The sequence below is a fragment of the Theropithecus gelada genome, chromosome 1 (assembly GCF_003255815.1).
Source record: "Theropithecus gelada isolate Dixy chromosome 1, Tgel_1.0, whole genome shotgun sequence".
Classification (NCBI taxonomy): domain Eukaryota; kingdom Metazoa; phylum Chordata; class Mammalia; order Primates; family Cercopithecidae; genus Theropithecus; species Theropithecus gelada.
Window position 1 is genome coordinate 160169767 of NC_037668.1, and position 24584 is coordinate 160194350.

Here is a 24584-nt window from a genome sequence, read left to right on the forward strand (position 1 = left end):
GAGATAAACTTAACCCTCAGGGCTCTTGTGAGACTCTAGGGATAGTAAATGTATAGGAAAGCATACAATCCCAGAACATGTAAAGGAGTCTAGCCAGTGCTATTGATAGCTTCCCCCAGTTGAAGGCCAATGGTCACTAAATGAGGAGGTAAACAGAGTGGTGCAGGCCACTGGGGAGTGACAGGTTGAAACAGGGATGTCGTCATCTATGTTCTTTATTTTGGAAGGTTGTCTTCAGCAGGAACAAAGTTGGCCCAGTTGCAACCATCAGACACTAGAAGTTAAAGGGGGCTGCAGTGTGGGGTTGGGCTCAGAAAGAGCAACACACAGCTGAGCCTCTTTCAAAACATTAGTCTTTGGAACCTGCACCTGCAAATACTACTCTGGGCAGCTCTCTAGTTCCCGCGGGTCCTTCCCAGGCCCACCTGTGTTCCTTCTCTGCAAGTGGGACGATTCGCTGCCTTCTCATGAGCCAGTTACTAGCAGCTCAAGGGCCTCTCTACAGGTTCCTTCGGACCAGAACTCTTTCCTTGCCCCTCACCATCCCATCTTCACCCAGCTTTCATCCTTTAGATCTCATTCCTCAGAGAAGTCTTTCTGGGCTCCCCAGCGAAGAGTAAGAGTCCGCATTATTCACACTGCCCAAATGTCTCCTGATTAGCTCATATTGCACTAGTCAGTGTCCATCTTGTCCACCAGACTGTGCACTCCAGAGGACTGGGTACCACACGTATGTATACGCCCCTGTGTATACGCCCAATGCCTAGCACAGAGCCTGGCATGGAAGAAATGCTACATTATTATTGAATGAACGGCTGAAGTTACTCAATCCTGCCTCTTGGGTTCAAACCTGGCCTGTACCTTAGTTTAGCACCTCTCACACTGGGATAGCACCTCTGACTCCAGTATCTGTTGCTTTTTTAAAACATGATTGTCTCATCTGGATCTTCCTCTTTTGCATTCCTGGCACCCAGCCCGTATCATGGCAGGGGTGGTGGTCGTGGGGGGTGGAGGGGGATCCTGCATATTTCTTGCTAAATGAATGAATTCTTGGCAGGAAGCTGCTTTGAACCAGAAGGCATTTCCTTCCAGGCAGTTAATGAGCTGTCTGCCAAGGCGGGCCAAAGGAAGGTCCAGGAAATTAGTAACAAGATTGGACTGGAGTTGAGGGGGCTGGAGAGAGGAGAAAAGCAAAGATCCTTAGTGCCATCTCTTCTTTGTCATTGTGTGTGGGGCAGGACATGGGCCGTGGTCACTCAAGGGATCCTCTCGAGGGCTCTAAAAGCCCTCTCTGACTGAAGCGGGTTGGGCGCAGGTGACTGACCCCTGCTGCCCTCCCTCCCACTTCCGCCTCCTTGGGAAGGGGGTGTGGCGGGAGAAGAGGAAGGATACTGGGATCTTCGGCCTCTGGGCCTCTTTTTCCCTAGTATCTTCGTCCCCAAGACCCAAGCCAGAATTGGGAGGGGAAGGGGCTGAGGACGAGCCGGGTGGCGGGGGAGGGGCGGCGCGGCCAGCTGGCTGGTGTCCCCTGGTGTCTGGAGCCGAGGCCCCGGGCTCTCGGCCTCCACGAAGCGAGGCGAGCTGGAGCTGTGCGGTGAATGCAAAGAGCCGGGAGAGCTCCCAGCCCGGCGCCGCCGACGGCGTCCTCAGCCACAGCCCAATGAGAAGAGAGCAGATAATTTATTCTCTAATCCCGGTTCGGGTACCCGGCGCTGGCAAGTGGCGGGGGTAGGAGGGGTGGGTCTCCTCTTCCTCCGTCCCCCTCCCCCGCCCCTGCGGGCTCCCGGCCGCACACACACACATTTCCTGACAATTAGCGAACACACCTTGGCCGCGCGGCCTCAGGCGGCGGCGCCGCAGCTTTTGTCTCCCGCCCGCCAGGCTGCGAGGTGCGGGCGCCTAGGCGCGAAGTTGCAGCTCCGACGCGCTGCTCCGGAATGCCGGCCGCCCGCGGCCGTCGGGGGGGCGCGGAGGGCGGGGTGGGCCGGGCACGCCGGCCCTGGGGCTGGGGGGCTGCAAAAGAGAGAAGAGAGACAAAAGTAAGGCAGCGCTGGCCCCTCTTCCTTTGTTATAACCCTGAGTGTGTGCGGGCGTGAGCGCGCGCGGGAGTGTCTGTGTGCGCGAGGGTGTGCATATGTGTGTGTGCATGTGCGCGCATGTGTGTGCGCGCGTGTGTGCAAATGCCTGCATGTGTGTGCGGGTCGGGACCGACCGGGGGCGGCGGGACCCGAAGGCGCGAGGCTGCTTCACCCGATTGGGAGTTGAATCGCGTCCCGGTCTTTCTAGCTGTGCCCGGAACTCGGGCGTGCGGGCAGGTAGCCGTCCCGCTCTCGCCAGTTCCTCCGAGTACTGAGCTCGGAGTTTGTTCACAGGCTGAGCCCGTGCTGGGGGTGTCGCAGACTGGGCCCCGCCTGCAGGGGTTGGGGAGGAAGAAGCTCCGGCTGAGGGTCTGCCCCGACCGCAGAGGGCGCACGAGGGGGTCTCCCGGCACCGGCGCAGCGCCCATGCCGCCACGGGGGCCCCCTGAAGCCCGGGTGGAAGCTTGTGATAGGCGTTGCGAGCCCGGGAAGGCGCGAGGCTGTGGAGGTGGCTCATGGGGCCACGGAGGGAGTGGGGGGCGGCGAGACGGAGTCCGTCTAAATGCCAATTCCCTGAAGTTCAGCGCATCGGTTGTCATTTCCTATCTTAATGCATATTTATGCCGCGCCGAAATAGGCTTCATAATTAACTCCCGGAGTCATCCGCAGAGGTTAAAGGGACCCCGAAGATTTGTGCATTGATTGGGTACCTCGGCGGGGTGTGTGTGCGCGCGCGTGTGTGCGTGCGCCCTGTGTGAACCCATTGAGAAGAATAATTATTTTTCTCCACTGGAAGCTACAGCAGAGAATCGGACAAGGAGGGAAGAGAGAGATTGGTGAGGGGGAGAGAGAAAGAGAGAGAGAGAGAGACAAAGGAAGTGAGGGCGAGAGGAGCCGGCTTAGCATCTAAACTGTGAGTACTGAGCGAAAACAAATAGGCAGAAAGTGCTGCGAGTAGGCGACCCCTTGGCCGGGTTGGGGACCCGAGAACGGCTGAGGGGGACTTGCCTCCCTGCCCCGGGCTTGGCTGGGAGAAGAGGGGACCTTGAGGCATGGGCGGGATGCGGGTTCAGGCACTCACCTGAAAGCTGACCGGCGGCAGGCTGCGTCAACCGCCGCCCTAGGTCGACCAAAGAGGGAGCCCCCTCCCCGCCCCCATTGCCTTTGTTCCTTTTAAAGGATTTTGCCGATGGTGGGATTGGGGGGAGTGTGAGAGGGGCCTTGGCTCCGGAGGTAGCCGATCTTCCTGTCCCCGCTGAGTGAAACCCACTTGCAGTGCCTCCACTGTTTCCTTTATACCCCATGGTATGGAGTGGTATGAGGAAGGGGCTGTAAAGGGGATAGGGATCAGGGCTTTGTGACACCTGTGCATATGTTTGTCCGGTACCCTTGGAACAGAGGGCCCCAGGAGACCCCAGTTTGGGGCCTGGGAGAAGCCATGTCTGTGGGCAAAACCACCAACTCCAGTGTATGTGGAGGCAAACGGTCCCAGGCTTAGAGGGGACACCAGCTACTCCCCACAGACATCAGAGTCCTTCCTAGCCTTTGTGTCTGTGGGGTCTAGGTCTGGCGGGACCTGTTGGCCATAAGCCTGCCTCCCACCACCTCCCCATCCCTGGGACCCTTGCATACCTCAGAAGGGCTGGAGCTGGGAGCCCACCTGGAGGAGGAGCTCTGGCCGGGTGGGGGCCCAGGAAGGCAGCTAAATGAGGATAGCTGCCCTCTTTTCTGAGAAAGGGTCCATAACAGGGTGCCCCCCAGGGAACAAGAGCTGGCCAGCCCTGCCAGTACTGAGCTGGTCGGGAGAGGGCGTCTGGGGGCCCAAGGGAGAGCCCTCCCTTCCGACCAGCATTCCACAGCCTCTGTTTGGAAGTACTTGTATACTGCCTTCCTTTCCTTAACCCTCATTAACAAATTCTTCTTTTGGTCTGATTTAATCTTTCCTGGTTTTTTTTTTTTTTTTTTTTTTTTTTTTTTTTTTACATACCTTCATCTGCCAGTGAACAACTTTTCTCAACTTGAGCCTTAAAAGGGGCTAACTTTGGAGGAAAGTCAGCTCTTTTGAGGCTGGAATGGGAACCCCTGTTCAAAGAGCTCTGAATTGAGGGGAAACGGATTGTCCTCTAAGAAACCCCCTTCAGAGGTAATTTTGGTGGCTTTTGCCCTCCAGGAGGCCTGGGGCTGCAAACAACTTCTGTCTCTCAGTCACTCAATTCCAGCTTTCCATTGCCCCACTGGGGCTGCCACAGAGGCAGAAAAGAGGATCTCTCTCACACACACACACAAACACACACTCACACCAGGTAACACTTCCTCCAAGTGGCATTGGGCACTCTGTGAGACTCAGGGCCCCTCCCATTGCCCATACACCACCCCCACCCCACACACACACCCCCCACACAAAGAGAACACCCAGGAGTCTCAGAGCTGGGGACTACTGTCCTAAAGGCATGAAGAGGAAGGAGAGACCCTCAACTAGGGAGGATCCAGTTCAGTGTAACCCTGGAAGAGGTGACAAGAAGACTGGGTGGCGGGGGAAACCACAGTCCTGCTGACATGACTGCTCTGAATTGCAGTCATATGCAGGTGGGCCTGTCTTCCCACTGGACTGCCTGCCAGGCCTCAGTGAGTACTGTCTCCCGGTGCCTAGCACACTGCCCATCCCACTGTGTGTGCTCAGTGCATGTTTGATACATGAGTGGCTGTCCCTGAAGCCATTCTCCCCACCCTTCTTCTGTCTGCCTCCTCCTTCAAGAGGTACTCCACAGGGGCTTGGGAGAGCCCAGCTCCATAGTTCTTTAGGCTGGGGCACCATCACCCCATGGGGGTTGAGGAGGGGCACGGAAGAAAACGGGTGGGGACAGGAATAGTGCTTGGGCAGACACTGAGACATTTCGATATTCATAAATTGCTTAGGTTGAAATGCATGTGAGTTTGCCAGTGACCCATTCTTATATTTTTCTTTTAACAGCTTTATTGGCTGAGAGGCAAAACCGTGGCCTGGGTCCTGGACTTGGGGAGGCTACATTCTCGTAACACAAGAACCTCCCTGTGTCCTCCCTCCCACAGCCCAACCTTGGAGCTTAGTGGAGATCAGATGCAGAGGCTGGGGGTACCCAGGCTGCAGAGACTCCCCCAGCTTCTGCCTGTGTTTGCTCTCCTGCCCCTGGGTCTCTTGCTATCTTCATTGCCTGGGACTACTGCCAGGTCTCCCGTCTCTCCCTTCCCTAAGAGCCCAGGGCTGCCAGGCTAGGACCTCCCTCTGTTTGCCTGGGAAGGCTCAGAACTGAGGCTCCTGGAACAACTAGAGAAAGCCCTTGGGGGAAAAAATTGTGCTTTCCTGCTCAGTGGAGCAGTGCCCACCCCACTTTACCTCAGGGAGTTGGGGGCTCCCAAGCTGTTAAATGAGAGGGAACCTGAGCTGTCTGTCCATGGTTTGGAGTAGAGATGGAACCTGGGAGCAGAGGGGACCGGAGTCATGGGGAAAGGCTACCTAGTGGCCTAAAAATAAGAAGGTCATCTTGTTCTCCGTAGCAAGCACACTGCTGGTCTAGTGCAGGTCTGGAGGACAATGTATGTGGCAGCCTGCTGGGTCCATCTTCATGAAACTAGCCTTCTCTTGTGTTGGTTCTGGGCCAGGGACTGAATGCACAGATCTGTCTGAACCACAACTCCAAATCTGCAGGCTTGTTTGGGGCAGATAGCAGAATCAGATCCCCTGAGTCTCTCTGAAGTTTCAGCAGTGCCTTCCCACCCCCATGTGAGTGGAATTCGATTTCCAGGCTTTCTCCCCACTCACACCCCACAACCTGTTCCAGCCCAGGGACTCTCTTCCCTGAGGGGACAGGCATGAAGGAGCTCCAAGCACACACCAGGCCTGAAATACAGGAGAGCTTAGATCTCTTGCTCTTGTTTCCAAGCTTCATCAGCCATCCATTCATTCATTCATTGAATGTATACCTATACCATTCAGCCAACATCTATCAAATAATCTGAAATGCTTCTGATTTAGTCTTTTTGGGTTGGAGTATATGTGGGGTGGTAAAGGCAAGTGGCTTAATACCCTGGTTCCCTTCCACCATGGGCAAAGGCAGGTCTGCTGAGCTCTAAGTCCCTGCAAAGGGTACGTAAGTCTATGAAAGGCTCTGAGAGGACGAGTCAGCTCCAATGTAGACTCATGAAATTTTGGAGTTGTTGGGACCTTAGGTTTTATCTATCTAACTTACTTCCAGGTGCAAGGATCCCTTCTACATTAGCTTACCATTTATTAAGCAGCTTCTGTGTGCCAGGCAGTGGGTCTGAGAAGTGGCTGTGTTCCCTGTGTTTGATGATCTCCAGTGACAGGAAGCCCACTGGCTCCTGTTGGAACAGTCCTACTTCTTTCCTTTCTTGGACTGATCCCAGTTTGCTTCCCTGGCCCTTCCCTCTGTGTCTTTCTCTGCTGTGGAGGGGTAATGGTTCACTCTTCTTGCAAAGGAGTTCTCCTCCTGGCTTAGCCTCAACCAGAGCCATCTCCAACCAGTGCCCTGATGTGGGCTGAGGTCCAGGGTGACTGTGTGCCCTTGAAGGAAATGGTGGGACTGGGGGCTCCCTAAAAAGGGAGTTGCTGCACCCTGCTCCCTAGTGAAATAGGCTTTAGTTTTCATGCTGGACCTGGCTTCTGCAGCTTGTGCTAAGATTAAGGGACTCCTAGAGAGGAGGGGAGGGCACACCCACCAGCCAATCAGACCAGGGACACCTGAGGTCTTCTTCCCAGCCCTCCCTCCACCTCTTCCCCCAGGCCCCCTCATCTCTCCCTGCTGCCTCCGGTTCTGCCTGCATTCCACCTCTGCCTGCACTTTCTCTTTGTCAGCATTCTTCTTTTCTGGCTCTCTGCTTTTCTCTTTCTCTCAGGCTTCTCCTCCCCTCTCCTGTAAGAGCAAAAAATGTCTATCCAGGCAAGTTGTAGCCTCCATCAACCTCAGTTTTCTCATCTACCAAATGGGAATAATAATAAATATTTGTGTTACTGAAAGATGATCATTAAGGGGGACCTAGATGCATGACACAGTTTTCACTTAAAAAAAAAAAAGTTTCTTTTCCCCTTCTCTCCTTTTTTCTCCTGTTGAGTTTCTTCTACATTTCCATCTACTATCACCTCTGTCCTCTTATTCACAATTTATCTCAGTGTCTATCTCTGTGTCTCTCAGTTCCATCTCCCCCTCGATCCTGTTTTGTCTCCCACCTCTTTTTATTCCCTCCTGGTTACCCCCCTGCCCACTCCCCCCAACTCCTGCCACAGGCAGCAGGGCCCAGGCTGTGCTGACAGCAAGGGCAGGCTGGCAGGGCGGGTGGCTGTCTCCACTTCTCTTTAGAGGCCCAAGAATGTGTGGAGTCATGAGGGACAATGGGAGCCTGCGGCAGGAAGAATGGGGCCTCTGTTGGGGCAGAAGTTTCCCAAATCCAGCTGAATGGGAGTACCTGAGGGCCAGGGAGGGGTGGAAACTCCTGAAGTGGAGAGGAGGCCACAGGTGGTAGGTGTGGGGGATGGGCAGGGCTCTAGAGTTGGCCACCATGGGAATTGTTAGCATCTGTTGGCATTTCTGGGGAGAACTCAGACCTCAAAGGTGACTGCCTCTCTCCCTGGAGTGGCCAAGGAGGAAAGGGATCCTGGGGGATAGAACCAGGGGAAGCAAAAGAGAAAATGTTCCAGTGGCCGTGTAAGGTGGCCCTTATACACAGGGGATGTCCCTTGGGCCCCTTGGGCTGCTGGGCCCCAGTTCTCACCACCAGCAAGCTGCAGAAAGGTTGTGGTGGGCACAGAGGAGACAGGAATCGTGGGCATGGCCCCAGCTTGAGGAGGGGGAGTCCTTGGGGTTCTTGCCCAGCAGCGGCCTTTCACTGCCCAGGTTCTTGGATTGGAGGAAGGAGGGTTTCCTCGGGAAAGGAGGTGAGGCTTGACCTGCTTCTTCTTCCTCCATATTCCAAGTGAGGTTCAGTCCGGCCTGAGACATGATGGCTGTCCCCACCTCCATCCCCAGCCCAGTCCCTCTGGCCCAGACACCTTAGAGAGAGATGCCCCGCTTCCAGAACTTACTTGGAGCTTGTCAGATGGGCTGGGATTGGTAGGCAGGCCAGGGGCTGAGCCCTTCATGTGCCTAGGGATAGGCAGCTGGGATTGGCAGGCTATCGCTAGGAATCCGAGCAAAGGACTGGGTGAGGGTGGGTGGAGGGGGCCAGGCTCGGGCAGGTCTGAGAAAGGAAATGGAAGGACAGACAAGTGCTGACCTTGTCCTCCCAGGGCAGGGGAGTGGTAGGAGCAGAATAGGGGTATGGGTGAGAAGAGGAACCAGGGCTGCGGAGAAGGGGAGGGGGCCAGGCAGGAGAGGGGGCCTGCAGGGAGCCATCTCAGGTCTCCTGCCAAAAATTAAACTATAAAAAGGCCGGAGGGGAGTGGCAGGGGAAGGAAGGAGAGAAAGGAGATGGGGAGGGAGGGAGGGACCAAACAGCCCCTCCGCACCAATGGCCCGGCAGGGGGACGTGAGTAATACATGGCTGGTTCAGAGGGAGTGAGATCAAAAGCCAGAGATACAAGAGGTTTGTGCTTCACCGACCAGACAGCCAGAGGCTCAATGAGACCTTTGTTACTCAGGCCCAAGTCAGGGTTGAAGGAATACCTGACCGCCCCGCCTGCCCAGCCCGCCCCCACCCCCACCGTCCTCAGGGCTGGGGAAGGGGCGGGTCACAAGTGAGTCAAGTTGAGTTGGGTACAGCTCAGCCCAGGCCGGTGGTGGGCGGGCAGGGGGAGGGAGGAGGCCTGCCCTCACTGGGGCGTGGAGCTTCTCGGGGGTGAGTGGAGGAGTGAGTGGCTGCCTGGAAGGCAGGAAGTGGCTCTGCGGGGAATTGTGAGGCGGACTGCGAGGGAAAGGGGGCCTTGTTGAGTCCGCCAGGTGAGCAGCCCCTGGGACCCCCAGCCCCTGGCCCAGCATCCCCTGGGAGGGAGCTGAGGGCATTCTGCCTAGAGTCCATGGCTTTATGCAGGGCCTGGGTCTGGGGTTCTGGGGTCCCATGAGAAAGGATGGAAAGGAGAACCAGAGGGGGTTGGGGCTGGAGTGGATGACCCAAAGTTCAGGTGGGAGGCTGCAGGATGCCTAGTTATTTGGCCCTTAAGGTTGGGCATGGCTGGAGTGTGTGGAGGGGCGTGCTGTGCCGTGCTGTGCTGTGCTGTTGTTGGGGAATGCAGGATTCCTGTCCAGTGAAAGCAGGTTGCTTCAACCAGGGTCGTGCAGAGAGCCAGCAAGTGTGGCCCTGGGGCTGAGGGTACAGTTGGGGTGGGAGTGGCAGCTACTGCCTGGCAGAGGTAGGGCCTGATCTGGGCCTGAGGCCTCTTACCATCTTCTTGGGGACCCCTGGGAGAGGTCTGAGGCCCCTGGGGCTTTCCTGAGCCTGGGCTAGCAGGAGCCCTAGAGGCCCACTTCTCTGAGGCTGATGCCTGCAGCTGACCCGTCACAGGGGAGGGGCTGGGAAAATGGTACTTGTGATTAGAACACATCTTTTCCAGGGCCCTGAAACCTTGGTTCCCCTCAACTCAGCTCTTCAGTCCATTCCTGGAGATGTCTGTGCTAACCCCCATGTCCTGCCAATGAGAGCGGCAGGGCACTGCGCACCCCTCCCGCAGCCTTGTCAGGGATGGCTCCAGAGTGAGCTGCCCTCAGCGTGGGGAGGTTTCAGCTGCAGCCCTCTTTCTGCCTCCAACCGGGTCTGGAGACGGAGATCTCACTGTCCTCTGAACTATGCAAGAATGGGTGTTGTCGGTAACCACCCAGACTGGTCTGGGTAGGGTGGCCCAGCCGCCACCCCTGGGGGCACTCAAGAAACCTATTTACCCCTCTAAACAAAGGGCAGGTCCTCATCACTGCCCTCCTTTACCCAGACCCTCCTTTGCCCACTGTGCTTCCAGTGGTTGGACTAGAAAGAGTTAAGCTTTGCAAGGAGGGAGGCTAACTTGGGGCCCCCCTGTCCTGGGTACTGGCAGCAGCACAGCCTTGAAAAGATCCGGCCTTATTCTCTAGGGGAGGGGTAGTTAAGGACCCTGGGCAGGGGGCTGAAAGCTAATTAAGGGAATTTGAGGAGGTCCTTTATGGCCAGGAAGCCACCCCTCCTCATACCCTGGAGTGAGGACCATTGTGTGAGTCCTTTGTAGGGCAAGAACTGGAAACTCATTACTGGGATGGCTTTAGTGCAGGTGGTAGAGGATGGTGAGAGAATTTAACCTGGGGGGCCTCATCCTGGAGGGAGGCAGTGTGGGTGGGTCTGGTGTGGGGGGTGCTGAGAAGAGGAGTGAGGGCTTCTCAGGTGCCTCAGCTTCTCACCTCCCTGTGAGATTCCTGCCGCTGGACCCCTCCACTCTGCTGTGGCCTATGGCTTTTCATTCCTATGTGATTGCTGTCCCAAACTCATGTAGGGCTAAAAGCCATGGGCTACAGTGAGGGGCGAGCTCCTTCTCCTGCAGCAACTGCACCTCCCACGGGACCAGGTTCGGAGCCAGCCACCAAGGGGCACCAGAAGGAGGCTCTGCTTGGGGGTGGGGCATCACGGGATCTGGTAACCTGGGATCGGGGCTAGGCCGTGTGACCTTGGCCCAGTCACTTCCCTTCTGGCCCTGTTTCCTCACTCTGGAATGAAGAGACTGGGCCAGTGATTCCAGAGGGAGATTCCCTCTGAGGAAGGAAGGAGACCTTCAGGGTGTGCTGAGCTTTCTGAGTCGGTTCCTTCCCCCTTGCCAAGTTACTGAGGCCTGGCTCATGGCCAGAGATTTGGGGGCTGGAATCAAGGGCCTCAGGCCATGAAGACTTGGGCCTGTGCTTGTGCCTCACTCCTTCACGCCTTTCTCCGAGGTCAGCTTGGAATCTGCAGCCTTTTTTCTGTGTAAGGAGACCTCTGGGCTCTTTCTGAGGCTGAAATGGGAACACTCCATGCTGGCCACGAGGGAAGAGGAGGTTTCTGCAGAGTGAAACTAGGAAGGCAGGCGCTCCCCCCTGGGCGGCAGGCTGGATTCCAGGGCCCCTCGCTCCTGGTGTGCTACTGTCTCCAGGAGCTGCCCCCTCCTGCAGTGTGTGAAGGGCACCAGCCCTCCCTGCCCCGGTCCTGCTTGTCACTCTGCTTGCCTGGCTCCTCCCTATGCCTGTCTCCACTCCCACATTCCTTCCCCTGCCCCCTTTTAAATCGGCCTGACTTTATCCCTACCATCCTGGAAGATTCCAACAGGTGGCTGTGGTAGAAGAGGAAGCATCCTTGTGTCCCGCCTTCTACCCCCTGTTCCAGTCCCCAGTCTGTCTAAGACAGACCACTGAAGAATTACAGAAAGCACTAGATTTGGTATTGACAATCAGAAGGCAAGTTTCTTATAATATCTCAGAGCCCTTAATTTCACCAACCAACATTTACTGGGTACCTACTATGTACCCCATGATTCTAACCACCTTATCTGCACTAACCCATTTCATCCTCCAGACAGTCCTGTCTACTATTAGCCTATTTTACTTATAGGAAGTCTGAGGCACAGGGAGCTAAGAAATTGGCCCAAGTTCATATGGATAGGAAGGAGCAGAACTGGGACTTGAACCCACATGGTCTGGTGCCAAAACCCATGCTCTTAGCACATCATGCTGCATATTGGGAGAGCCAACACCAGTGCATGGGAAAGTACTCTGAAAACCGGGGAGTGCTGTACCCACACGGGAGGTTGTTCTCACGAGGTCTCTATTGGAGGTCTCTATTGGATGCACGTCCACAAATTGGCCCCATGGCCCAACACCAATCACCCTTTGTCCATCACTGGTTTTCCTTTTCCCACAGGAGGTTGCGGGGCGGTGGGGGGGGAGGGGGGGCGGGGATCAGAACAATAGGAGAAGCAAAGAGAAATCCCAAGCCAGCTGGGTTTTTGCTGGGGCTGATCCAGGCTACTTCCCCTCCTGCCCCAGCTTAGATGGTGAAAGGAACAAGGCATGAGAATTGGCCAGGGTTTCTTACTTGCCCTCTGGGTTCTCTCACCCAGAGTTCAGAGATGGCTGGCACCTTCCTCCACCTCCCTCATTGTCCAGCTGCCCTGGGCCCACAGTGAGCCTATCCTATTCCCTACCCTGCTCTGAGGCTGTCCAGGCACCTGATTTGCTTTCCCTTAACTCCTGATCTCCTAACTGGAAAGCCAGGTTAGAGCCACGCTCGCTTCCTGCCCCCTGCAACTGGGTCCCTCCCAGGAATCCTGTTGTTCAGTTTGCTGGGGTAGTCCCCAGCACTGGGCTGGGCTTGGGAGGAAGGGTACAGATGAGCCATTCCAGAGATTAAACCTCTGTGAAGCTCTAGCAAGGCAAGGCACTTTGTAGGGATGGCTGAGTAAATGTTTGTTGAATGAAGTGTGAACTGGGAGAAAAGAGGTAAGTTGCCACCAGCAGGGGCATAGAGCAAGCTCACAGCTCAGCAACTCACCCAAGACAGTCCTTGCTTTGCTGGGGCTGGGCCTGGATTGCTTCTGGGGTTACAAAGGTGGATCTCCATTCTATTCTTTGTCTTCTGTGGCTACTGCCCATGGGACAGGCCCGGAGAAGATATGCAATTGTATATTTCACATAATTGTTCAACTGCATTGAATAAGCAAGTTGCCCTCATGCCCCTTCTCCGTGGAGGATTCACAGATCAGAGGGCTGTGTATGTCCTGTCCCCTACCTGCAGATGGCTGAAACTTTATTCCTAGCAATCTTTTTTACAGTCCTCAGATATACCCAGCATAAGGCCTCCCTTGCGAGAGTGGGCCCGTGTTTAACAACACTGAATTCAGATGACTCTCTCTTATTGTATTTGTTCCATTTTTAGTGGAAATAGAGTTTGACTGCTAAGCCCTACTCCTTCCTAAATATAAAGACTATTGGGGGGAAAAAAGTCTCTGTCCCCAGCTTTCAAAAGTTTGACACTAAAGTCAGACCTTTCGGGTTCATTCTGGCGCTGACAGTCTGGTCCACCGGTTCCCAGCTGCTGTTGTCTGTCATGTTGCCCACTCTTAGGGTGGGCCAGCCTCTGCCCAGTCAGGCTGGAAAACCCTGGGTGCAGGCCACAAAGACATTTCAGGACTATTGCTGTTCTGACCTCTCCAGCTCCCGAGAATCTCAGAACCACTGAGAATGCCTGGCTGCCCTTGCAGTCTGGAAAAGTGGAGGGAGCTTTCTCCATAGGTGGGCAAGCAAGATACAAGGAGGGCTGGCCCGGCAAGCTAGGGTCTGTGGCCTCTGAAGGCCATTGGAGGCAGAGGTCTTGGCCTGTGATTCCAGAGAGCTTGGTGAACCAGAGGCTGGAGCTCAGGCTCAAGCAGGCCAAGAAGGAGTTAACCTCCAAGGAGAATGCGGGTTTCTCCCAGACTGGAGGCCTGTGCCCAGTTTTGCTGCTGCCAACTCCAGGAAGAAGTCCTGGGATCTGTAGTTTGTGCCACTACCCACCCCTGGCCTGCCTGTTTATCAACACGGTCTTGTAGACTACAGTTCCCAGAAACCTGCAGAGGCTAGGCTTTGGGGGAAGGGGTGGGATAGGAGGCTCCGTGGCGGCCAGAGGGAGAGGGAGAGGGAGGAGGTGGGGAGAGAAAACCCAATTCACCCCCTTCCTTTTTAATTCTTTCTCCTGGTGTGTCTGCTCCACCACCCGAGCTAATCCCCCAAATCCGGTCTCCTAAGCCGCAGCTGCTTCCCTTCGCAGTGATGAATGGCTCAGGGAGGGAAGGTGAATTCATATTTTAATTACTGAGGCGCGGTGCTAAGGGAGCCGGGGAGGGGGCGGAGGGCTCAGCTTTGTTCTAGAGGCGCCGAGGGCACACCCTCCTTACTGGGTCACTTCTCTTTTGCCCTTTACCTGGGGTGGGGGGTGGCGGGGAGTGAGGGTGGCAGTTGCCTTGCTGAGAGTGCCTCTGCTCTCTGCCTTGGGAGATGAAGGGATGGGTCGTGGGGGGCGCAATATCCCTCTTCTTGTTTATCAGAGAATTCCTGGCATGTCCCAACACTTTTAAATAGCTTCCTAGCCTTCCACCCCCGCTGCCGCCCACTTTGATGAAGGACATTGCCAAAATTCGAGACACCTAGGAGTTTGTGGTCTGCAAGCCTGGGGCCCTGGATTTCTTTTTATCTTACTTTCTGGCCTGCTCTGAGTCTCCTCTTTCTCTTGGTTCTTCCACATGTTCATACTGCCTCTGACTCACTGCCCCATTTTTGCCAGAGGTGCAAGGGTTGGAGGACCCTGGGAGAGTATCTGGCACAGAGAGATGTGGGGGTCAGGCCAAGGGAAGGGATCAGCAGGGAGGCCGAGGAACCTCCTAGTGGTGGGGGACGATGGATTGGCATCTCTTCTGCTTGGCTCCCACAAAGCTGGCTGGGCAGAGCATCGTCTATGCCCCCAGACCGTAAACCATCTTGGACCTGAGCTGGGAAAAAGCCAGAGAGGAGGATGGGGAAGAAGCCAGGGCCAACAGCTTGCAGTCAGATGCAGCCAACTGTGTGATAGCAGGAGGTTTGTCCAGTGTCCACCCCGCCTCTCTGTCCTATTCTGGGCTTCTGGGGGCTGTTTTTCCATTCCTTAGTCCCTCCTGGACTATGGGCATGGAAAAGGAGCGGGAGGGTGGGAGGGGAGTTCCCATGATGAGCTCTGATGAGTGGGGAATGGACCCAGGCACTAGTCCAGACTCCTCCCCCTCAAATAGATGCAGCAAAGGGACCTGACTTCAGGGAGCCTCTAGCTGGTACTGGAGCCCTCTGCCAAGGGTGAAGGGGTAAAGACAGGGAAGAGAGTCGACAGGACCCCTGCCCGGGGAGAGCAGAGAGGAGCAGAGACCACAGCCTGGCAGAGGGACTCCCCAGGTACCTGCTGCTGGGGATTCTGAGGGAGGAGTGGGGTTCACAGCGGGCAGGGACACTGAAGTGGGTTGGAATTCTCTGCCCCATGTCCCCCCACTTCAGGGGCCAGCCCAGCAATCTGCCTGCTGCAGACAGAGCCCAGACAGCCTCCCGGGCTTGGAGTTGTGCACCTTACAGTGAGGACCCTTTTAGAGACCCTGTTAGAGAAAAGGAAGGATAACCAGAGCACTTTAGAGCAAAGACCTAAGCAGAATAACCAGGCCCCGTTTATTATACTTTCTGCTCTTAGATACAAGGACCCAGGAATCCCACTGAGGCAGGCAGCCAGCCCTCGAACACCTCTCGGGAGCCAAGCTGCAGCCCCTAGCCCAGCTCCTGGCCAGCTTCGTTAGCTCTCCTTTCCTCTGATGTGTAGGTTCTGGTTCCTGTGACTTCACACCCTATCCTTCCCTACAGTGACAAGCAGAGCAAAAAAGCCAGGATTTTCTTAAATTCCCCAAAGGACCCAGGGGAGGAACGGGTCACTTAAGGGGGTATATTTTGCTGTTTTTAAGAAAGAACAGTCATTGAAAAGGAAGTGAGGTGAAAAGGGAAGGGGATCGATGCACCCTGAGGCCAGAGACCCTAAGCTGCACCTTGACCTGTTTGTGGGGCTGCTACATGCCTGGCTTGTTTTAGTTGTGAGTTCCTTCCCAGATCAGCCTTGTTGTGCCTGTCAGTTTCTCCCCATGTATTTTTCAATAATCATGGGAATGCTTTGTTGATCGTACCCTTGACTTACACCCCCAGCAAGAGAAGTGCACACATGACAATAACTGATTACAAGGGAATCCACCTGCCCACCCTCCCTTCTTCCTGATCAAATTAGGATTCCACCCCCTTAGGTTTGGGGTCTTAGTGTTAAACCTTGCCTGATCTCCTGGTACACACTGAAATGAGGTAATGAAGGCCCAGAGAGATGTAGTCACTTGCTTAGGATGACACAGCATGTTAGCATCAGAGCCAGGAATAGAACCCAGGCCACCTAAGTCCCAGATTGGATCCCTGTCTCTCTCTAGGTTTGTCACAGGAGGGATCCAGAGATAGCTGCAGTGGATAGATCTAGAAATATAGTAGTTGTGTCTCGGCTCTATATATATCCTGGAGGTTGCTCTCTGCTAACTATATATACTCTGCCAGAGTGGGTGTGTAAATGATGCTGGAAGTCGGGTTATTAAATAACCAGCCTACCTACCCATGCTGACTCAAGCTGGGCCTCCTGCCCATCCAGCTGGCCAGTGGAAATGCATTGCACCTATTAATTACAGCTAATAGCTGTATTACTGGGATGCTGAGAGACTGAGGCAGGGGAGAATCTTGACAGGACTTGGCTCCACCGGGCACCGTGCTTGGTGTGGGCCTCAGCTTTGTCTGGAGAAACACGAAGGAAGTTTTTCCAAAAGGGCAAGGTTGGCCAGACCGGTGGAACTGTCCAGAGAGCCACCACCTGGGCCATGCCACATTCCTCAAAGGCAGTGAAACCACTTTGCACATGTGCCTTGCTAGGGTAGCCCAGGACATCCTATGCAATCTCTATTGCTTGAGGGGCTGGAGAAGGGAGGCGCCTCATGCTTCTCTATTCCTAACCCCTCCAGCATAGCCCTGTGCCTCCCTCCTTCCCCGCAGCACTTGGGCTTCACTCACCTGCTTGTCCTCATGTTCTTCCTGGAGAGAGGAGTGATTCAGACCAGGCCCGGGCCTGACCTCCATGCAGGGCGCTTTCCTTCCTTTGTTCTCAGCTTCTCCGCTTGAGTGGCTTGAATGCACTTCTGCTCCCTTTCCATAGGCCCAGGGGCAGAGGAAGGGCAGAGGGGTGAACTGGAAAAATCTGCAGGTGGCTAAGGCTAGGGAAACCTAAATGAGCCTTTGTAGAAAGGGATACTCTTGCAGACTGAAGCTGAGCTCCCGAAGCTCCCTCTCTTCCCCAGCCAGACTGCCACAGATACCAGAGCGGCCCCTGGCTCCTGCTGAGGGCCTGGTTAGCCAGAGGTGGGGGACGACATGTCCAGCTGGGGCAGATCCAGCCTCAGCCTCTACCTCAGACTTATGTGCCAGGGAAGAACCATGTCTTTACCCTTTTGCATCTACTTCTCAACCCCTTTGCCCAGCATAGGTGCTAAATAAAAGAGCCTGTTGGCTAAAAGAACCCTCTTTGCTGTCTGTTCTCTGCATGGTGAGGATGGGATTTGCATTGCTCTGAGCAGTCAAAGGAAGGGCATGATCGCTCCCTATAGGCTTTCCTAGGGTGTCAGACAACTTGGGGTTGTTAAGCAAGGGAGGAATCTGACTCGGTCCCAGGTGTCAAAGTAAAGCTACACTGGATGAAGGGGTCTGCATTTGGATGGAGGAGGGCCTGTCGTGTGCGACCTGCAGAAGCGAGTGAAAGCCCCCAGCTGGAACCTGTGTAAGGTGGCACAAGCCAGAGTCTATTTTAAGCCAGCTTGCTTCCTGTTCCCCAACCAGGTGTATGGTGATGAGGTGAGGCAGAGCGGGTGGGAGGGGAAAAAAGGAGGCAGCAGCTGGGCTTTCTCTTTCCTACCTTGGACTCACCCAGTCTCCAATGTGAGGAATGACATCAGCTCCACACAGATCAGGAAACACTGAGGTTTCAAAGAGCTGTTGTTTGGAGGCCTGACTCCTCCCCCAGCCGGTGTGAGAGACCTAGCGGGCCGCCTCAGGGAGTGGCAATGACTGGGCCAGACCCAGAGGGTTCTGGGAGCATTAACCCCAGCTTGCTTCTCTCTTCCTGCCTTTCTCCTGCCCCATCTCCCTCCCCTCCCTTTCCCTGCAGATCTCTGGTGAGTGTTCTCCCAGCCTGGTGTAGGGCATGCCCCAGTTCACTTTCGCCTGCTTCTGTGGTCTCCATGGCTTCTGCAAAATGAAGAGGAAGAAGGAGGAAGTTCACAGAGAGCGGGAGACGGCGGTGTGAGCAGAACCAGGGCCCCTCCATCAAGCCCCCAGCAGGTCCCCGGCCTGATGGTGCCCGCTTCTGGCTGGGGCTTGGAGCAGGAAACCGTGTGTGTATCTTAAGTCTTGATTTAGCCAGTGCTCTTCTCAGCCTGACTCTCACCAGAGGGCATCAGCCTCCTCTGTGCTTCTCATCCTTCTCATGCCCACCACACCCATTAGCTTCCAATTCTCAGACCTCCTTGGAGAGAGGCCCCAGCCACACAAGGGGGAACCCCAGGACCTGCCGCATGCCTTCCAGAGACTAAGCAGCCCCAGGGAGGCCGAGGGGCGAAACTTCTTTCCTGCCCTGAGAGCTTCGGGGGACTCTTCTCAGGGTAACCGCATGAGGGATGTGCTGCCTTGGGCTAGGAGAGCTGTTGCTAAATAGGAAACTGGCTGCTTTAGCAGAGAACCTCCAGCAGCCCTGACCCTGGAGAAGGCCTCTGGGGCGGAAGTGTGAGACTCTCCTGCGGTTGCAGGAAGCGGGGCATGAGTCCTTTTCCAGCCCCCTCCCAGCATCCTTCTGGGCCAGGTGGGGCCAAGCCTGAGGTGGTCATCCCAGTGAGGAGGAGGGCAGAGGTGGCCGGCGGCCCCGCGGTTCCCTCTGTTCTTGCTCTCTGGAAAGCAGTGTTTCCTCCAGCCCTGGCCATGACGCACCCATGTTCATGATGCCGGCGCCTCCTTGCCAGTGGCACAGATGTGGGGAGGCCTGTTCCCCAGGTCCTGACTCCCCTCCTCAGGGACTGTCTTGCGGTGGCCAGACCGAGGGACCCCTTTCCTGCACTGAGCCGTGCCCTCGCTCGATTCTCCTGTCTCCCCTGCCTTTTTCTTCTCTCCTCAGAAGCCATAGAGGGGACCGCGTTTGTATGTGGTGCCTTCAGGGGAAACTCTTGGGGTGGGGGACCTCTAGGACTTTCCTTGACTTTTTCCCTTATCTCCCACGCCCATCAACCTTCCAGCTTCAGTCTCTGCCCTTACCCCCAGCCCATTTCCAGGAGGTAGGAAGCAAAAGAAAAAAACATTTCCTTCCCTCTTTCCTTCTTCCTTCCTTCCTCTCTCCCCCCATTTTGGTATAACTTAGCCTTTTGTCTTTAATCCTGGAGTTCTCCAGGGCTAGAAGACATGCAGACAGGAATGCCAGCGGCAGAGACGCTTCAGGCAGATTCTGTAAGCCTGTTCTCCCGCATCAGGGAACAGCTCAGCCAAGGAGCAAAGTCAGATCCCCTCTAGCTCCCCAGGGACAGAATAACCCTTCTGACAGGTAAACAGGTGACCTGGGTAGACAAGTCAAGGCCTCAAGATAGGAGAGTCTGGGCTCCCCTTTCCTTAGAACGTGGGCCTCTCTGGGCAACCAGGGAGGGCAAAAGGCTTCCTCGGCTGGTTCGCCCAGAACCTGGGAGAAGCAAGGGCACATTCTATGCTGGCAGCCTCTGCCTGCCCAGCTCATACCCACACTCAGGGCCCTTTCCTGGGCTTTGGGCAGATTTGGTGGGATCCAGGTTCTCTTTATGAGGCTTGAGCACAGCTTGAGCTCCTCCTCCCATCCTCCATCCCCTTCCTTTGCCCCTACCTCCCAGCCCCCGCCTTCTACAATCTGTTATTTCCTTTTATATCCAAAGAATTATAAACAGAAGTCCTTCCCTCAAGGGAACAACAAGATTCAGCAATAAAAGCCAGTGGGTCACAAAGGACAGGAGAAAAGCTCCCTGGTTATTTGTCCTCTTGGATAGTAGAGGCCTTGGGTGAGAAAAAGAGATGGGCAGAAAAGTTAGCTTGATACAGAGGCCGGAGAGCCGCCTGGAGGGCATGTGTGTCCCTAGCGGTCACCTGCGAGGCTGCAGTCCTAGAGAAGTCACTTCTGTGGCAGAGGATGAAACTGTATCCCCGGAGACTCAGAGGTATTGGGTGTTATGTCCCGACCACACGGGCTCATCAGGAGGAAAGGTCAGGAAAGCGGAGACAGTGCGTCCTGGGGAGTGGGTGGCTGAGGAGAGCTTTCCCCAGGTGTGCCTCTCAGACCTTGGCAGGGATTGCAGCTGCAGGGGCCTGGCAGGGAGCCCATCCAGAGAACCTCTTCCCCCGGGAGAACTCCCTTGGCTCCAGAGGGATACTAGATATCTTGAACCCTGGCTTTGGGAACACGGGTGGGGTCCCAAGGTCAAAATGTTCTGGGTGGAGGTCCAGTTGTCCTCTGCCACCAAGCTGGCAGTCCCTTCTTCACCCAGATCTGAGGTGGGGGCCAGCACTGCAGCTGGAATGGGTCTGAGTAGGAGGTAGCAGCTTCTAGCCAGGCACACCCCAACCCCACATTCTGTTGTCCCTCGGTTTCCTTCTCAGGGAAATGGGGACTTTGCTCCTTTTAGCATCTCCGGAAGCAGTCTGGAGACCTGTGCCCTCCTCTAGGCCCTTGAATGAGCCCAGGGAATAGGGAAAGACCAAAGCAGCTCCAGCATTCACAGACCCTGCACCCTGGGCCTCTGACTTCAGGCCAGGCTTCTGCTCCTTCTGGGGTGGGCCTGGCTGCCCTGCCTTCCCATCCTCTCTCCATGGTTCTGTCCCAGAGACTTCACCTTGAGGTGGGGGCCCTGAGCCCTTGGGGTGAGGGAGGGGCACATGGGTTGATGATTCTGTGGAGGAGATCGGGCCTCTTGTTCTTGCTGTGTGGCACTTATTCCTCCTTGCAGACAGGTGGGGGCGTCAGTTTTCCCCATCTGTAAAGCGAGGACTTCCCATGGCCATTTTCCCTCTTGGGCTTCAGGCTGTTGAATGGAAGATCAAGAAGTGTGAAGGGTGCTTGGGGTCCCTGTGACTTGAGTGTTGCCTAGGACCCTGGCCCCCAGGACCCAAGGGGCTTCTTGTCTCAGGTTGAAACCTTTTTATTAGAATGTCATTTCCTTCTCTGCTCCCAGGGAAGGGCTTCTTGAATGTAGCATATCGGTTCATAGAAATATATAGGGAGATTGTTACTTTTAGAAAAAAAGAGCAATAATTAACTAACTGAAATACACATGAAGTGTTAGAGTGAGGCGCAAGGAGCACTGAGCTGGGAGCCAGGTCTCCTGGCTTCTAGCCCTGCTTGGAAACTAATGACCATGTGACCTTAGACTAGTCATGTCTTATTTCTGAGACTCAGGTTCCTCAACTGTAAATAGGGGATTACATGAATTTCCTCTTAAGTCTCCTTTGGAGTCCAGGGCTCTGTGAGTCTGGGAGGTTGAGCCTCAGTGGGGCATAGGGTTGTGGAACCAGAGGGTCGCAGGTTTCCTCTGCCCTCACAGATGCACTCTGTGCAGACAACAGACATGTGGGGAGAGTGGGTGGAAGTGGTACGGTGGCTCTGAGAAGTGAGAGGGGGAGCGAGAGGGAAAGGCAAGTCACCCAGAGCTTCTGCTAGTATCTTCCTCTAGCCAGGGCCCAGGGCTCCCTGCAGTTCTGCCTCTCTTCCCTCCTACAGCCAGGCCCAAAGGGAGTAAGTCAGTTGGCCTGGACTCTGACTCCAGGTCCTGTCTAGGCCATCACAGGCGCCACTCTTAGGTACACTCTCACTTTCTCTCTGTCACATACACACACCATCACCACCACCACCACAACCACCTGCAGATAGATGCTCAAGTGATTCTAGAAGAGATCTCAAGGACTGGCGCCCTGCTCCAGTTTTGTAACCCATGGGCTTCCCTTTGCACAGCTCCTCATGTGCCCATCTCCATGCTGATCAAACTACCCCACCTCATTCCTTGCCTTCTGCAAAGGGAAGAGCCTCAGGCTAGAGTTTGTCCTGTCTACAGACTGAATGTGCATTTTGCCCAGTGGCTGGGGATGTGCTGGTGGAATGTGCTGGTGATCATTTCTGGATGGAGAGCCACAGCCCCACAGTGTTCTGCCATGACTGACTCCTGACCTTGGCAAATTGCCTCCTCTCTCCCAGCCTCCTCCATAACAGGTGGCAATGAGTCCCATTTCCTCCCTACCTCACAGGAAGGCACGCATGATAAAGGGCACACTTATCAGATGTGCCCAGATGTGGCTGGAACTTTTGGAGACAGATACTTGGTTCACAATTGCAAAGGTGGACTTTTGCCAGAGAAGAAACTCTCTGGGCTGCTGAGTTCAGTGGGCTCCTTGCAGACTGGTCCAGGAGGTCTGGTGTTCCTCCTGAAGGTGGCTGCTGTGCCCAGCAGGCGATCAAGCTGACAATACCACAAGAACCAAGAAACAGAATCTGTTCCCAAGGAATGAACGTTCTATCTCTCTGACCCAAAAGCAAGAGCAAGAGAGAGCCGTCACCATCATCACCCTGCTCCCAACACAAACACAGCCCCTCAAGTCCATATTGCTGACAAGAGTGTCTGGCTCGTCAGGGTGAATCCTCTGGACCCCCAGGCCATCCCTGGAGTGGTCAGTGCACACTGTGTCGGGGTTGTTGTGGCCAGTCCGCCTGGGTTCCCTTCTCTGAATTTCCACGGGATAGGAACTATAGGATCATGAAGAAGAAATAGGAACCTTGACTCTTCACAGAGGAGCCCAGGAGGTCAGGACCATCCACCAGGAGGGTGAGTGGTAGCTGCCCAGGGCATCCCTGGAGGAAGTCGTCATACTGAGGAAGAAACTGCAAAAGCCAAGAGCTCCTAGACCTGGGCAGCTCAGGAGCTGGCAGAAACCCCTCAAGTCTGGAGTTCAAGGGTTTTCCTCGTGGGCTGCCGGTCTGTCTCTTTCCCTTCTGGGGCAGCCGTCTCTCCTCCTTCAGCTTATTCCCGTGTTCCATCCGAGGGGCGGGAGGAAGGCAGGAGGGGGAGATGGCAGGACCCAGACAGATCCTCAGGACTCTCCCTGCCTCTGTTGCCATGGCAACACTGCTATTTTTATCCCGTTGTTCATGATGCTCAAAGCTCTAACTTTCTCTGTTCCAGAGAGGCCAGGCTGGCTTCTGCCCTCATCCTTCAATACAGCATCTTCTCCCAGAGGCCTGAGGATGGGAAAGAGTGATGGAGAAAAGGGGAGCCCCTTAGGTCACCCCTCAGCCAGAGGGAACTGTTTAACAGGGGTTTGTCTCTGCCCTTTTGAGCCTTTGGTTTTCTACCTGGCTTAGGCACCCAGGTTTATGTTTTCTAGATCAAAACTCCCCATGGTCTCCCTGAGAGACTGCTCCAGAGAAAAAAGAGCTGCCAATCAGGATGGATTTTTCCTACACACGTATGACGCTGCGGACACTTCCCTTCTTGGGAAAATCAAACTTCATTCTGAAGAATGTCCTGTTGGTCGTATAAGCCAACCCCTGCCCTCCTAAAAGGGGATAGAGAATTAAATTTGGTTAATTAGCTATCAGATTCACTGGGGAATTGCAACTAGTACTTCCCTTTCTTCTGTCCCTCCACCAAAAAACTGGAACAAACGGCTTCATGTCTTTGTCCAGTCTTTCTGCCTAAAGCAAAATAGCATACATTCTCCAGGCTGAAAAGTAGGTTCCTCTCCACACCTACTCAAGATGGCCACATTTCAATCCAGGCTCTTGAAGACAGAGTCTAATGAAAGGATTTCTCTTCCTTCTCTGTTTGTTCCCTCTGGCCCAGCTTCTAGTCCTCTCCTTATGTCCCCACCTCCATGGCAGTGGCAGGAGACCCCTGAGAGGCAATGGTGCTAACGTTCCCCATCTATATACCCCTATGTCGTTTATCAAGATTTGAACCCAGCACCTGGGTGGCTGTGTTGGGCGGATACATTTCACATCCTCAAGACCACAACCCTGGTGACAGGTCTGGATTAATTCTGTAAACTGGGAATCTATATCATGCTGAACTCCCGCACTGAGGTTCTATCTTGGCTGAACTGACTCATGGATGGTTAAGTTTCCTGGGGTGGCTGGGACCCATTTACTAAGCCTCTAATTGGTTTCATTTTGGCTCAAGTTGCATGGTTTCCCGAATCTATGCACCTGGAGTAAGCACTTTTCTGGTTGCCACTGAAAAGCATGCCGGCAAACGCTGCTCTGTTAATTGCTGTAATAAACAGACTTTATTATATCCCTTTGCAGTAAATGTATTATGTTGTCAGGGTAGAAGGGGCATCCATGTTTATTTCACACTGTAATACACTGCAGCAGCAGAAGCTAAACATTTGTTTCCATCAAATCTGCTGAGAGGAGGGATAATGGAGACTTGGGGGAAGAGTCAGGAGTATGGACATAAAGTGAGGTGTTGGGGCCAAGAAGGAGGCTTTGGGAGACACCCCAGGTCCCCTGGAACTCCGTGAGCCTCACTTGTGCTATCTCTAACTGAGGGAAGCCAGGCCTCGTGCCTCTTACCATCTCAGAAATAATAGTGCCAGCTAGAGTGGGTGGGTGTGGGGAACAGGGAAGGTGGTTTAGGACTACAATGTGATCACATAGTCTTAAGGTGCTTTTAAGAAAGAGAAAGGGCCAGGCGCAGTGGCTTATGCCTGTGAAGCCAAGGTAGGAGGATCACTTGAGCTCAGGAGTTAAGACCAGCCTGGGCAACATAGCCAGACTTCGTCTCTACTAAATATATATATATATAATTAGCCAGGCATGGTAGCATTCACCTGTAGTCCCAGCTACTTGGGAGGCTGAGGTGGGAGGATCCCTTGAGCCTGGGAAGAGATCTTGCCAGCATTCCAGCCTGGGCAACAGAGCAAG

The 24584-nt window shown here is 54.7% G+C and overlaps 1 protein-coding gene across 1 annotated transcript in view; it reads left to right on the top strand.

Moving 5' to 3' along the window:
• Positions 1-8949: 8949 nt before the first annotated feature.
• The window catches only part of LEMD1 (LEM domain containing 1), a 64452-nt gene continuing 48817 nt past the window's right edge, over positions 8950-24584 (top strand). Inside the window, exon 1 of the mRNA XM_025396827.1 lies at positions 8950-9007. The gene's annotated coding sequence lies outside the window, so the exon portion shown is untranslated. The remainder of the gene's footprint in view (positions 9008-24584) is intronic.